Source organism: Arachis ipaensis, chromosome B02 (genome assembly GCF_000816755.2).
Source record: "Arachis ipaensis cultivar K30076 chromosome B02, Araip1.1, whole genome shotgun sequence".
NCBI lineage: Eukaryota > Viridiplantae > Streptophyta > Magnoliopsida > Fabales > Fabaceae > Arachis > Arachis ipaensis.
Window position 1 is genome coordinate 33,871,912 of NC_029786.2, and position 16,533 is coordinate 33,888,444.

The following is a 16,533-nucleotide window of genomic DNA, read 5'->3' on the forward strand; positions in this document are numbered from 1 at the left end:
ATATTATTTTAATTTTTAGTTTTAGATATTAGATTTTAAATTTATTAGGATTAGTTATAAAAAGGGAGAAACTTTCCTTCCTTTGGAGAGGTCCAGAGGGAGATTACACAACATTATTCCATACAAATTTATATTCCGTATTCCATGAGCAACTAATCCTCCACTGTTAAGGTTAGGAGCTCTGTCTATTGTATGGATTGATAATATTATTTTTCTATTTTAATTCATGTTTTGATTTATATTTCAATAATTGTTTTCGTTCTTTATCTTATGAATCTGGGTGGAACGGAAGTATGACCCATGTTCTATTTGAATTCTTGTAAAACTTGGAAAAGCTCTTTACTTGAATAATAGCTTGAAAACATATTATCCTGAATTTCTAATTGTTTGTATTTAACGGGATACGTGACATATAATCCCTTTATTTTTGGATAATTAGGATTCTTGTGGCATATAAACTAGAATTTGATCATCACCCTCTAATTGGAATTAATTGACAAGGAATTGGCAGTTGATGAATTTTAGAGGAGACTAGGAAGGTCTAAGGGATTAGGGTCTAGTCACAAATAGTTTGCCATGAATTAAATCTTGCATGATTAAAATAGTTAATAAGAAAAGTCAATCAGGAAAATAGATAACTCTAAAACCTTAACTGTCTTCTCCATATATTATTCCCAACTTAATTACTTGCCCTTCTTCAATATTTTTGATATTGTTTAATGTCTTTTATACTGCATCTCAAACACTATTTTCTGCTTGTCTAACTAATCCTATCAAACGCTATTGTTGCTTAATCCATCAATCCTCGTGGGATCGACCCTTACTCACGTAAGGTATTACTTGGTACGACCTGGTGCACTTGCCGGTTAGTAAGTGTGGTTGTAAAATACCGCACCAGTGTTGTGATGAGCGGATAATTTATACGCTTTTATTGTTTTTAGTATGTTTTTAGTATATTTTAGTTAGTTTTTATTATATTTTTATTAGTTTTTAAATAAAATTCACATTTCTGGACTTTACTATGAGTTTCTATATTTTTCTGTGATTTTAGGTATTTTTTGGCTGAAATTGAGGGACCTGAGCAAAAATCTGATTCAGAGGCTGAAAAAGGACTGCAGATGCTGTTGGATTCTGACCTCCCTTCACTCGAAGTGGATTTTATGGAGCTACAGAAGCCCAATTGATGCGCTCTCAATTGCGTTGGAAAGTAGACATCCTGGGCTTTCCAGCAATATATAATAGTTCATACTTTGTCCAAGATTTGATGGCTCAAATAGGCGTTCCAAGTCACTTTAAGAATTCTGGCGTCAAAACGCCAGAACTAGCAAAAAAGCTAGAGTTAAACGCCCAAACTGGCACAAAAGCTGGCGTTTAAATCCAAGAAAAGTCTCTACACACGGAAGCTTCAATGCTCAGCCCAAGAACACACCAAATGGGCCCGAAAGAAGATTTCTGCATTAATTACTTATTTCTGTAATCCTAGGCTACTAGTTTTCTATAAATAGGACCTTTTGCTATTGTATTTTCATACTTTTGATAGACCTTTTCACGTTTGAGGGCTGGCCTCACGGCCATGCCTAGACCCTTTTGTTCTTATGTATTTTCAATGGTGGAGTTTCTACACACCATAGATTAAGGTGTGGAGCTCTGCTGTTCTTCAAGAATTAATGCAATTACTACTGTTTTCTATTCAATTCACGCCTACTTCTTGTTCTAAGATATTCATTCGTACCCAAGAACATGATGAATGTGATGATTATGTGACACTCATCACTATTCTTCCCTATGAACGCGTGCCTGACAACCACCTCCGTTCTACATGCAATCAAGCTTGAATGTTTATCTTTTAGCCTTCTGGTTCATGACGCATGGTTGCCTCGCCTGACAACCGAGTCCTCCATTCCATGAAATTAGAGTCTTCGTGGTATAGGCGAGAATCAATTGGCAGCATTCTTGAGATCCGGAAAATCTAAACCTTGTCTGTGGTATTCCGAGTAGGAACTGGGATGGGATGACTGTGACGAGCTTCAAACTCGCGAGTGTGGGGCGTGTGACAGACGCAAAAGGATCAATGGATCCTATTCCGACATGATCGAGAACCAACAGCTGATTAGCCGATGTGGTGACAGTGCATCAGGACCATTTTCACTGAGAGGACGGGAGGTAGCCATTGACAACGGTGAATCCCAACATAAGCTTGCCATGGAAGGGAGTATGAATGATTGGAAGAAGGCAATGGGAAAGCAGAGGTTCAGGAGGAACAAAGCATCTTCATACGCTTATCTGAAATTCTCACCAATGAATTACATAAGTATCTCTATCTTTATTATATATTTTATTTATCTTTTAATTATCAATTCTCCATAACCATTTGAATCCGCCTGACTGAGATTTACAAGATGACCATAGCTTGCTTCAAGCCGACAATCTCCGTGGGATCGACCCTTACTCGCGTAAGGTTTATTACTTGGACGACCCAGTGCACTTGCTGGTTAGTTGTGTGGAGTTGTGATAAAAAAAGTTGAGATTACAATTGTGCGTACCAAGTTGTTGGCGCCATTGATGATCACAATTTCGTGCACCGCTAATGCAAACAAATTTAAACACATGGACAAATCTAATAAACATGGCACTTCAAAGAATTATGTAGCAAGTTATTAGGCACTAATACTCCTGAAGTTGAGAGTGGTTGTGCTGTTCATTCGATCCTAGCAGTTGCATAGCAATCAAGACTATATCGTTTTTGTCAGTAATTATTTCCTATGTGTACATTAGTTTTGTTCTTTTGAATTTGCTAAAGTTTGTGCTTAGGAGGATAATTGACATATCAAATTATCAATCCTTCAGGTTTTGTAGCAAGGTTGTGGAGAGCATTTGTCCTAACTATTGATTGAGATTTGTAGGCTTAGATGCAGATAGATTTTGCTCTAATCTTGCTTTTACATTTGTAATCAAAGTAGAATTCCTTGAATTAGTTTTTAAAATCTTTGTAACACTTTTCTTAGATGTTTCATAGGCAGTTTAGTTCATCCTCTATGGTTGTTAGTTAGTCAGTGTTGAAGCACAAGGATTCCATAGTATACACTCCAACTTGTATTCAATAAGCTCTGACAATTTCAACCAAAGCTTTATGAAGATATTTATTTAGAAGTATCACTCTGTAGTATAGAAAAAATATTTGGCCAAAGTCTCATTGGTGTAAATGTTGAAGTTTGATAAATTGAGCTTAGAAATTCAGAATCAAACTCTGCTTTCCTGTGGGGAAGATCTAAGATATATTCATGTTTAGGCTTTGCTTGGTTGGGGGTAAAATTGGGTGGAGAATTCTGTATATTTTATGCATTAAGTTTATTTATGAAAATTTTGACTTCATTTTTATCCCACAATTAAAAATACCCTTAAGGGCTTAGAAAAAGCTCAAGCAACAAAATAACTTGCTAGATAGAAAAAAGACTGATTTGTTTGCTTCATATAACTATTACTTTTTGACTGACTATATATTCCATCAATGGCTGCCTTTTGATTGATGAAATTGTAAGGATTAAAATCATACATGACCCATTTGCTCAGCTTTAGATTACTAAACTTTCTTTCTAACCATTTTAACCACAGACTTGAACCAATCTAGATCATGAATCATGAGCAAAATTTGCACAATCAAGCTTGTGCTCTGTCATTGGATTCATAAAGCAAAGTTTGCAAAACTTAGCATTTCTGTTGAAGTTCTGATTCTACTCATTCTAAAAACTGTTTTCCTTCAAAGGAACAACATCTCAAGCATTGGCATATTCTAGAGTGACACACAAGTTAAACGAAAATTCAACTCAAGTAAGAACACATTAAATAAGCACTGTCCTATCCAAAGAACACATTAAAACTAAACCACCATGATTGATTGTCTAGTTCTCTTGAATCCATGCCCTTGTAGAATAAAAAAAATAAAGTAATAAATAGCAAAATTTCAATTATCAACAGATTCCAAAGACCAACACAAGTTAAACAAAGCAAGTGATCAACATATCCATGTCTTTGTATTAAATAACATGTTTGAAAGAATGACAAATGAATAAAGTCACAGAAAAATTGCCAAGGATGGAACTGTGTACTAATGCGACAGATATATAGCATTAAATTTAGCTTTCAAATTATTCACATAGACATTCTATCAAGCAGTATTCACGCATTAATTTACACACATAAGATTATGCATACCAAACAATTAAGAAAGACCTCCTACCAATAACAACAACAAAAAAAAATTGGAATCATAAAACTGTGAATTATAATTTTTCACATTTCACATAGCTTATTCTAATGATGAAAAACCTTCTATTGAAATATCTGATTCAACTCAAAACAAAACAAAATTAAATAGACTGAATCTGCAGCAGAGAGTAAACTTGAAAAATTAAACAAAATTCTAAAAACATATATAATAACTCTCGGATTAAAAAATGCCTCAAAACATATAGAATAACTCACTGATTTATCCATGACCACAATATGAAGAAAAGCAGGTTCGTCAGTCTCCTCTTTGGGATCACATAAACTCCACATCCTGATCACCCTAACGGTTATTTTCCAATACTCCTTCCAAGGAGTGATGTTACAAAGGCATTGTTGTGAATCAGTTGACACCATACAAATCTCATTTACTGCATCCATCGCCAGAACTAGCACAAGAAATGAAAGGATATACCCAATGTTGAATAATAATTCAGACAAGAAAGAGCATACAAAAGGAAACTCTTTTTCTGAGACCAATAAAGCAATTTGAAAAATCAGAAAAAACTAATTCCAATAACATTCAAAATCAATGAAATGAAAATCCTAATACACCTACTCCAAAAGAATTTCGACTAAAGTACATGATAAACCCATATTTTATGATATATTTTGTGCCTAATTTAAGTGATTTATTCAATCTTTCACTCACTTATTCATATAAATTACATGGTTTTACTTTCCCTTCGTTATTATGTGATGTATGTGAAAAACATGTTTCCTATGCTTTAAAAGTAATTATTTTAATTACCCTTTATTTCCATTCGATGCCGTGATTCGTGTGTTGAGTAGTTTCAGATCTTCTAAGGCAGGAATAACTTAAAGGATGGAAAGAAAAAATACAAAATTGGAAGGAAAGCATAAAACGGAGTTTTTGAAGAAACTGGCAGTGACGCGATCGCATGGACGACGCGGCCGCATGCCAGCGCGAAATGGTAGTGACGCGACCGCGTCATTGACGCGATCGCGCGCCTTAAGCGAAATGCATATGACGCGGACGCATGATTGAAGCGACTGCGTGGCAAGGAAAACTCCAAATGACGCGACCGCGTGACAGAGGCCACGCACCTGAAATTACAGAAAACGCTCCCAGCGATTTTCTGAAGCCCTTTTTGGCCCAAATCCAAGTCTAGAAGGCACAGATCAGAGGTTATGAAGTGAGGGAATGCATCCATTCAGAAGGGAGTCTCCAATTTAGTTACTTTTCATGATTTAGATTTAGTTTTGAGGGAGGTTCTCTCCTCTCTCTTTAGGATTAGGATTTAGATTTAGGATTTTATTCGCTTTCAGGATTATCTCTTTTTATCAGGTTCAACATTCCTTTTTATTTAGCTTCTCAATTTAATTTATGAATTCTTCTATGTTACAGATTATTCTTTGAATTAATGTTATTTGAGGTATTTCAGTTTATTATTGCTTTCTTTTATTTATGTTACTGTTGCTTTCAATCTGAAGACATTTTTATTCCAGTAGATTTACTTTTTCCCTTTTGGTCTTGGTTAAGAAATCAGTAACTCAGGAGTTATCAAACTCAACATGATTGATAATTGTTATCTTTGCTAATTGAATTGAACTTCAATAATTCCAATCTTTCCTCAGGGATTAACTAGGATTGGAAGATCAAATTAATTAGTCACTTGACCTTTCTTTACTTTAAATAAAGGCTAACTAAGTGGAATTAAGATTCAATCTTCATCATCAATGATAAGGATAACTAGGATAGGATTTCTAATTTCTCATACCTTGCCAAAAGTTTATTTTATAGTCATTTATTTATTTTACAGTCTTTTACTTATTTTAATTACAATTTAAATTACTTGTTCCTCATCTTCAAAACCCCGATTTACAATCTCCATAACCAATAATAAGAACATACTTCCCTGCAGTTCCTTGAGAAGACGACCCGAGGTTTAAATACTTCGGTTATCAATTTTAAGGGGTTTGTTACTTGTAACAACCAAAACGTTTGTACGAAGGGATTTCTGTTGGTTTAGAAACTATATCTACAACGCTACTAATTTTATAAAATTCTTTACTGGCAAAAAATCCTAACGTCAAAATGGCGCCGTTGCCGGGGAACTGCAATTGTGTGCCTTATTATTGGTTATTGTAAATACTTTTCTTTTACTTGTTTATTTGTCTTTATTTTCCCCTTTTATTTTTATTAGCTACTATGAATTCTCACCCCTCTCGCTTTGAGTTTGGTTCTAATATTGTTGAAAGGAGTAAGTTATAACAGGAACATGCATCAAGGTCAGAGCAATCGAAGATGGATGGAGCCAAGAGGATCTGATCAACCCTTTAGGCAACAACACCCTCCAAGATATCATGGACAAAGACCATTCTACAATGCATACCAAGCCAATATACATGGTGGACAACCTTGTAGTTACCAACAAGCCCCACCCTATGCTTATAGACCATCCTCTCAACATAACTTCGCACCACCACACTCACAGGCTCCTTTTCACCATTCACTACCATATGATCCTCATCTACCCAAATTCCAATCCAATTACTCCCAAATACCACCACTTCCCCATATACCACGTCCAACTTTATCACCCCAAGAATCAGAGGTTCGCCTCAAGGAAACAGTAGATCAACTTCAAACAACCCTTCATCAACTGGAGCAGGCAGTAAGTTTATTATCTTCTAGACGTTCGAACATTCAAGGACCTCCCACAGCCCCATGTGGACAACCTAAAGAAGAACGTAGCATGAAGGAGATGCTAGAAACTCCAGTGGACAGAACAGGGCATGACTTCGTACTGGAACAAGTAGAGGAAGCTGTCATTGTAAACGAAGAAGAGTTGGTTGAAGACTTAGGAGACGCTGAACTTCCATGGGAATCCAGAGTTATGGTGAATTATGTCAAAAATGTTACAATTGATGCTAAGGAGGATAGTGCACAACTCCCAAAGCAAGTCTTTTATGAAGAACTAGACGGAATAATCCAAGAAGTAAATTTCCTTGATGATGATAATCTCAAGTCAAGTTCTCTCAGTAATGAACTTGCATCAGCAAGTGAATTCTCTGAGATCGAAGAATCTTCCCCAAGTGAATACGAAGATGATGCGGAGGTAGATTTCTCTCAACCTCCTGTTTATGACTTAAGTGACGAGGAAGACATAGAAGGCTTTGATCAGGACATGGATGCAATTGAAGAAGTCTGCAAGGAAGTGAAGAAATTCACCACAGAGCACCAGGGAGTAGAACTTACAGAACCTCTGGAAACACCTATCCCAAGGCCATTACCACCCAATACAAGCTTCAAGTGGGTACAATCCTTAACCCTTAGCTTTATTTTTCCACTTGAATATGGGTTGCTTGAAACAGATGGCCAGCTTAGAGCTCTCTGCGGCTTTAAGAGTAAGAGGGAAGTGGCTCGCACTCAAAGCTGGTGCACAAGGTTCAATAAGGTTCCACGCTTCAATTCAAAGTATACGGATTGGAATCATGATCAATCGAATGGATCTTGGAAAACGTTTTGGTCACCTTGGTGAGAATCTAATTTCTAAACCGCCCGGATGGAAAAATAAAGATCAAGACGAAGGCGGATTTAAAAGCAAAGTTTAGGATCCTGGAATCTATTCTGACATTCGTCACCCCGGGAGCCTGAGAATCTGTTTGAAGCTGCTCAGAAGCTTTACATGCCTAGTTTGGGACCCCAGAGGCTGTTGGCATTCCAAACATTGGTGGAGATTTCTGGACGAATTTAAGCGCAAGCCGCCATAACAGGAAGCTCATCCAATGTCCAACTTAAGGACTTTAACTAAAAATGCTAGGTGGGAAACAACCCACCATGGTATGGTCGTTTCTTTTTCAGTTTTATCTTGTGTTATTTATTTTTATTTTCCTTTTCAATTGAACCTGAATATTATTCATTCGCATTGCATACTGCATAACTGCATACCTGCATAAAAAATAAAAAAAAAAAAAAGAGAAAGGGCGTGCGACGCGACCGCATCATTCATGCGATCGCGTCAGTTGCGAAAAACACTTCCCACGCATCTGCGTCATTCACGCGGCCGCGTAACCTGGAAATCGGCGTAAGGATCCAACGCCCAGAAAGTTGGGCTGAAATCGTGCGGCTGTTGTGCGTTTCGCACAAAATGACCCACGTGATTGCGTCCCTGACGCGATCGCGTCACTTGCACAACACCAATCCCACGCGACAGCGTGAGCGACGCGATCGCGTCGCATGGATTGCACAACACCCCAGAGGAGACAAAGAGTTGCGCTGAAACGACGCTGGAATTGTGCGTTTTGCACGATTTTCAGCGACGCGATTGCCTGCCTCACACGCTCGCGTCATTCATTATTTACCCATTCCATGCGATCGCATCACTCACGCGATCGCGTCGACCCCCATTCCACCCCAGCCACGCGACCGCGTGCCCCACGCGATCGCGTGGATTTAAATTTATTAACCCCCTGTGACGCGAACCCTACCCCATCGCCCCCCCAACCCCTTTCTTCTCCCTCCTGCCACCACCACCATCCCCTAGCCACCTCTCTGCCCCACCTTCTTTCATACGCCTTCTAGGTTCTGCCAAACGCCACCTTTCTTTCAATTCCTAGTTAATTACATTTTTTTGTTTATGTTCATATTTAGGCTAGTTAGATATGCATGTTGTAGTGGATTCTAGGTGGTTAGGTAGCCTAGGATGTGGTTAGTGGATTTAGGCCTGTTTAATTGCGCTATTCGTGCTTCTTGTTTTATAATTTTCGCAATTCTGCTGTTGCTGTGATATTAGTTTTGTTCATATGCTGTTCGTACTGTTCATGCTGCTATTATGAATGTTATTTCTTGTTCATACCTAATTGCAGTTTGTTTTAATTCATATGAACTGTCCTGCTTACTGTTTATTTTCCAGGAACATCCAAATTTAGCCGGAATGCTGCCCAATTTTCTATAAACTGTTTTGTCTCCATTCATGTCTTGGTTTTGGCACTTTGAACTCTGCTTTACTCTACTTTTACCAAACTAATTCATGAATACCAGGGCAAGATTTCTTATTCTTTTTGATTTCCTGGTTCATAATCTGCATTTTTGATGTTTAGCTTCCACTTTTTGATTCCTCATCAACCTGATTCCCTTGTTTGGATATGAGTTAACTGTAGCTTCTAATTGAGAATGCTTGTTACTTAGATAAGAATCATCATGCCACTTACTCTAACCCACTTTTTACTAATTCACTAATTTTAACCTCCTAAACTCTTTTTTCCTTCCTAACCAACCTAACCTTTCAAAACATCTCTTCTATTTTTTTTCACTATTCTCTTTTACCTTCTAAGCAAGGCATGATGCTAATTTTTCCTAATTAACATGCTTTCTAATACATTTTGGTTTGTTAATCTTTCTCCTCGGACTTTTAACTCCTATACAATCCTTAATGCACATTTACTTAACTCATTTTCATTACTTCACTGCTCCGTTGCCACTATATGCTTATTTTGTGATCTGTCTACTTGTTTTTCTGTTTTTATTCTATCCTGGTTTTCTGTTTTTCAGGATGTCTGACACCCAAAGAAAAGGAAAAGGAAAGGCGACAACTGGCAAATGAAAGAGAAGAGAATCCTCCATGTCCATCATGGACATCATGCATGATGACTCCTGGCGGGAGAAACACTTTACCCCGCAGGAGAAGGCTGACCAGCTACTCCCTGCTACTGATCCCATTAAGTTTGCAAACCGATACTGTGAGCTGAAGTATCTGGTATTTGCAACCTCCAGGAACCTGTACATGGAAAGGACTCTGAAGATCCCAGAAGAACTCCAGCAATACACCTCTAAGCAGATCAAACAAAGAGGCTGGTTCTTCCTGGAGAGAAACCTGACTGAGGTCAATGCATCTTGGATAAGGGAATTTTACTGCAATTACTTCAAAACTTCCCTAGATGCAGTAAACCTAAGAGGGAAGCAGATTCTAGTCACTGAAGAGGCCATAGAGGATGTTCTGAAGCTCCTGCCTAAATCCGATCAGCCAGATGGTTATCAACAGGCTGAGGAGGACATGCGCTTCATGAAGTTTGACTGGGATGCCGTAAAGGCACGAATAGCCCTTGACCCGACTGTTCCATGGGTCATGGGTCAGAACACCACCATGCCTAAGGGAATCAAGAGGGCATACTTGAATGATGAGGCTCTGCTATGGCATCAGATCTTAAGCAACTTTATTATGCCGAGTACTCACGAGACGGAGCTACCTGCCGCTATGATCACCCTCCTATGGTGTGTGACGGAGGGTAAAGACCTGTACCTGCCACGCTTCATTAGGTACTACATGGCCAAGGTCCACGTCCGAGGCACTCTCCCCTTTCCATATCTGATTACACAGCTTGGCCGTCGAGCTGACGTGCCTTGGGAGGATGCTGATGAGAAGCCACCTGCTGCAGAATGCAAGAAAATTATCCCTCACAGCAGGAACTTTCTGGCTTTGGGCTACAGACCTCCATTCCTCACTCCTACTGATGAGACAGCCACACCATCTGCCGGCCCCTCTTCCTCTACAGCTACCCCTGCTACCACCACTGCACCTCCACCTGCCTAAGAGCCAGTTTATCACTTAGTGCACCGCCTGTTTTGGCAGCTAGACCAGATGGAGCACCGCAACCGGCGGCGATATGAGAGATCTGAGCGTCGCAGCAAGCGACGCTATGATCACCTGAAGCTGATGATTCGTTCTGGTAGCGACATCCCCTCCGAGCCTGACACCCCATCAGAGCCATCTGAGGAGGAGGCAGATGATCACGAGGCAGAGACCCATCCATAGAGTGAGGCTGCGCAGGCAGGCACAGAATAGGTTGCATCACAGTAGGAGGCCCCGCCTTAGATTCAGGCTGCAGACCCAGAGGTTCCTATTCAGTCTGCACCTCCTCTGCAGCAGGCAGATCCTCAGACCACCACCACAGAGACCCTAGCTACCCGTCCTTCCAGTGATGACACCTCTTCACACCCTGCTTGAGTGAGCATCAGGGACGATGCTTCATTTTAAGTGTGGGGAGGTCGCCATCTCTGGCGTATTTTTTTGGTGAACCACTACAGACTCTTTTACTTTATTTTGTTACTTTTCTGTATTTTTTCTTTTTATTTTTATTTTCCCAGTATTTATACATTGCTATTTTCATGTATTTTTACTATATTTCTACATGTTACACTTTAGTTCATATTTCAGCCATTTAGTTTAGTTACAATTCTAACTTATTAGTTATAGAAAATGTGGATTAATTAGTATAGTTTACCCTTTTTAGCACAAGATAACTTAGTTTAAATTAAAAATATAAAAAGGAAGTAAACTAGAGACTTTAACAGAATAAAAATAACCCACACCTTGTATATATAGCATTACATGTTAGTTAGTTAACAACATTTCATCAAGGAGAAACACTAGAACTTTAAAGCCACCTTAAGATTTACATTGAGAATAATGGGAACTCTTAATTTTTACTTGCATGACATATATAATTGATATATGATTTTTGAGTTAGAGAGCAGCCTGTGAGTTTTGAGCTTAATTGTATGGTTACATTCAAACCATAATTCTTATTCCTATGTGTTTCGCTATTCTTTTTTATTCTGATGTTCTTTACTTTGTTTTAATCTATATGTCCGATTATAGAATATAGATACATACTAAGAAAGTGATTGAGGCCATTGTTTGATTCTAGCTCACTATTCCCAAATTAGCCTACCTTTTACATCACCCTTGTTAGCCCCTTTGAGCCTTTAATTCCCCTCTTGTTTTATAACCACATTACTAGCCTTAAGCAGAAAAAAAAAATTCCAAGTTGAATCCTTGGTTAGCTTAAGATAGAAATTGTGTATTGTTTAACTGTTTTCCTTCAAATGAACAACATCTCAAGCATTGGCATATTCTAGAGTGACACACAAGTTAAACGAAAATTCAACTCAAGTAAGAACACATTAAATAAGCATTGTCCTATCCAAAGAACACATTAAAACTAAACCACCATGATTGATTGTCTAGTTCTCTTGAATCCATGCCCTTGTATAATAAAAAAATAAAGTAATAAATAGCAAAATTTCAATTATCAATAGATTCCAAAGACCAACACAAGTTAAACAAAGCAAGTGATCAACATATCCATGTCTTTGTATTAAATAACATGTTTGAAAGAATGACAAATGAATAAAGTCACAGAAAATTTGCCAAGGATGGAACTGTGTACTAATGCGACAGATATATAGCATTAAATTTAGCTTTCAAATTATTCACATAGACATTCTATCAAGCAATATTCATGCATTAATTTACACACATAAGATTATGCATACCAAACAATTAAGAAAGACCTCCTACCAATAACAACAACAAAAAAAAAAATTGGAATCATAAAACTGTGAATTATAATTTTTCACATTTCACATAGCTTCTTCTAATGATGAAAAACCTTCTATTGAAATATCTGATTCAACTCAAAACAAAACAAAATTAAATAGACTGAATCTGCAGCAGAGAGTAAACTTGAAAAATTAAACAAAATTCTAAAAACATATATAATAACTCTCGGATTAAAAAATGCCTCAAAACATATAGAACAACTCACTGATTTATCCATGACCACAATATGAAGAAAAGCAGGTTCGTCAGTCTCCTTTCTGGGATCACATAAACTCCACATCCTGATTACCCTACCGGTTATTTTCCAATACTCCTTCCAAGGAGTGATGTTACAAAGGCATTGTTGTGAATCATTTGACACCATACAAATCTCAATTGCTGCATCCATCGCCAGAACCAACACAAGAAATGAAAGGATATACCCAATGTTGAATAATAATTCAGACAAGAAAGAGCATACAAAAGAAAACTCTTTTTCTGAGACCAATAAAGCAATTTAAAAAATCAGAAAAAACTAATTCCAATAACATTCAAAATCAATGAAATGAAAACCCTAATACATCTATTCCAAAAGAATTTCGACTAAAGTACATGATAAACCCATATTTTATGATATATTTTGTGCCTAATTTAAGTGATTTATTCAATCCTTCACTCACTTATTCATATAAATTGCATGGTTTTACTTTCCCTTCCTTATTATGTGATGTATGTGAAAAACATGTTTCCTATGCTTTAAAAGTAATTATTTTAATTACCCTTTATTTCCATTCGATGCCGTGATTCGTGTGTTGAGTAGCTTCAGATCTTCTAAGGCAGGAATGACTTAAAGTATGGAAAGGAAACATACAAAATTGGAAGGAAAGCATAAAATGGAGTTTTTGAAGAAACTGGCAGTGACGCGATCGCGTTATTGACGCGATCGCGTGCCTTAAGTGAAATGCATATGACGCAGACGCATGATTGAAGCGACCGCGTGGCAAGGAAAACTCCAAATGACGCGACCGCGTGATCCACGCGGATGCGTGACAGAGGCCACGCACTAGAAATTACAGAAAACGCTCCCAGCGATTTCTGAAGCCCTTTTTGGCCCAAATCCAAGTCCAGAAGGCACAGATCAGAGGTTATGAAGTGAGGGAATGCATCCATTCAGAAGGGAGTCTCCAATTTAGTTACTTTTCATGATTTAGATTTAGTTTTGAGGGAGGTTCTCTCCTCTCTCTTTAGGATTAGGATTTAGATTTAGGATTTTATTCGCTTTCAGGATTATCTCTTTTTATCAGGTTCAACATTCCTTTTGATTTAGCTTCTCAATTTAATTTATGAATTCTTCTATGTTACAGATTATTCTTTGAATTAATGTTATTTGAGGTATTTCAGTTTATTATTGCTTTCTTTTATTTATGTTACTGTTGCTTCCAATCTGAAGACATTTTTATTCCAGTAGATTTACTTTTTCCCTTTTGGTCTTGGTTAAGAAATCAGTAACTCAGGAGTTATCAAACTCAACATGATTGATAATTGTTATCTTTGCTAATTGAATTGAACTTCAATAATCCCAATCTTTCCTCAGGGATTAACTAGGATTGGAAGATCAAATTAATTAGTCACTTGACCTTTCTTTACTTTAAGTAAAGGCTAACTAAGTGGAATTAAGATTCAATCTTCATCATCCTTGATAAGGATAACTAGGATAGGATTTCTAATTTCTCATACCTTGCCAAAGGTTTATTTTACAGTCATTTATTTATTTTACAGTCTTTTACTTATTTTAATTACAATTTAAATTACTTGTTCCTCATCTTCAAAACCCCGATTTACAATCTCCATAACCAATAATAAGAACATACTTCCCTGCAGTTCCTTGAGAAGACGACCCGAGGTTTAAATACTTCGGTTATCAATTTTTAAGGGGTTTGTTACTTGTGACAACCAAAACGTTTGTACGAAGGGATTTCTGTTGGTTTAGAAACTATATCTACAACGCAACTGTTTTTATAAAATTCTTTACTGGTAAAAAATCCTAACGTTAGTACAGCCAGTAGATATTAGAATCATCATGATCAACAGCAACCCTAAGGAATAGCTATTCGAATCCATCAGTCACTTCCACATAAAAAAAATGACTCAGTTAGATACAAAATCACGGTAAAGAAGTAGAAGTAGTTACAATTACCGATTTGATAGGCAACTACAAATCTAAATAGAGTACCTGTGTAGTGAATCCTACTGTGCCCTGTGATTGCTAACCGGAAACATTCGTCAAATCAATGGAAATCCCTATGCATGTTCTGACAGAAGATCTTCACCATGTCACCATCATATGGGAAAGAGAAGCTCTTCATCGCCGCCATCATGGGAACCCAAGAAACACTGCAGCAGGGAAATATATGGTCTTTGAGCGACATGGAATGGAGAGCTTGGGAAGACCTGTTGAGTGACATGAAATGGACAGCTAGCGCTCCCTTCATATAGTGGGTAGCTTTTCCAGGTCTACAAAAGAGATGTTGAGTGACATGAAATGGAGAGCCTGGGAAGGAGAAAAACGCGAATGCCATCATGCCCTGTGGAAAAGACTCCTAAAATTGAAATAGGAACCGGAGTGAAAAGGGGTTTATAGGGTATGGGATAAGAAAAAGTAAAATAGGATAGCTGTGGAAAAGGTGTTTATAGGGATGAGGCAAATTGGAAGGATATCGAGAATGGGTGAGGATTTCACATAATGATTTTATCTTGGAAGAGAGATTTTTCTATCACATCAACTTTTCTCTATTCAATCAAAACTAAAATATTACAGAAAAATAAAAAAGAATAGTCTAACCTTCTATTCGTTATATAGAATTGAATTGCATCTTTGGATAACTTATATTTCAATTGGAAATAAAATAAAATTTAATGATAAAACGAATTAATAAAATTTTAGGTTTAAATTAAATTTCAGTATTTCAGTAATTTATAAAATAAATTACATTTTTTTAAAAAATAACTTCATCTTTTATTAATATAATATAATTTTTAAATAATAAATATATTTATTTATTAAGTTATATAAAATAGAATTGTATAATTTTCCTACATCTTTTGCTCCTCTATGAATTTAACAAAATTTTGAACAAAAAATAAAATATAGACCCCAAATAAAATAAAAAATAAACAGAAAAAAAATACTTCTAAAACAAACCTCAACTTTTTCAACAAATAATTCATATAGCACAGAAAAGAAACTACTTACCAAATTATATTTTTTGAAAAACTTCTTTGTAAACAACATTTGATGTGAGGTTACACATTTCATCATCTTCATTAGATAATAATATCTAGAATCCTGACCTTGTTGTCACTCTGGATATTGCAACATACAACTGACCATGAGAAAAAACTGCTCTTCGAAGATATATACCAACCAGAGCTAATGTTTGCCCTTGACTCTTATTAATAGTCATTGCAAAACAAGGACTAACTAGAAACTGTCAACGCTGAAATTTAAACGGGATTCCAGGATCACTGGGTATTAAATTCATCCGAGGAATAAAAACTTTGTCACCAATGTTACTTCCGGACACAATTTCATCCCCAATAATGTTCTCTCCAAGATCTTGAACAATGAGTCGAGTCCATTACACAATCCATTTTCTTGATCTATGTTTCGTAACAAAATAATGGGAACACCTTTCTTTAATTTAAGAGCATGTTTTGGTATCCCAGAACATGTAATCTGGTTCAAAAACTCAGTTGTCAACCAATCAGTGTCAATCCCATCTTGACAATCACTGCGACAAATAAAGTTAGAACTCAAATAAACCTTCTCAGGCCCAGGAAAACTGTCAACAACAAAGTCATTTATCTGTTGCACAATTTCAATAGTAGGAGCAAGTATAGC

General features: G+C 36.9%; 1 long non-coding RNA gene across 1 annotated transcript; it reads right to left on the bottom strand.

The window, feature by feature from the left end:
* Nucleotides 12,474-15,486, bottom strand: LOC110268813. The gene is made up of 3 exons (XR_002357352.1): nucleotides 14,866-15,486; nucleotides 12,859-13,031; nucleotides 12,474-12,758 (listed from the first exon to the last, which is right to left on the bottom strand). It is a non-coding gene; the product is annotated as an uncharacterized LOC110268813 (long non-coding RNA).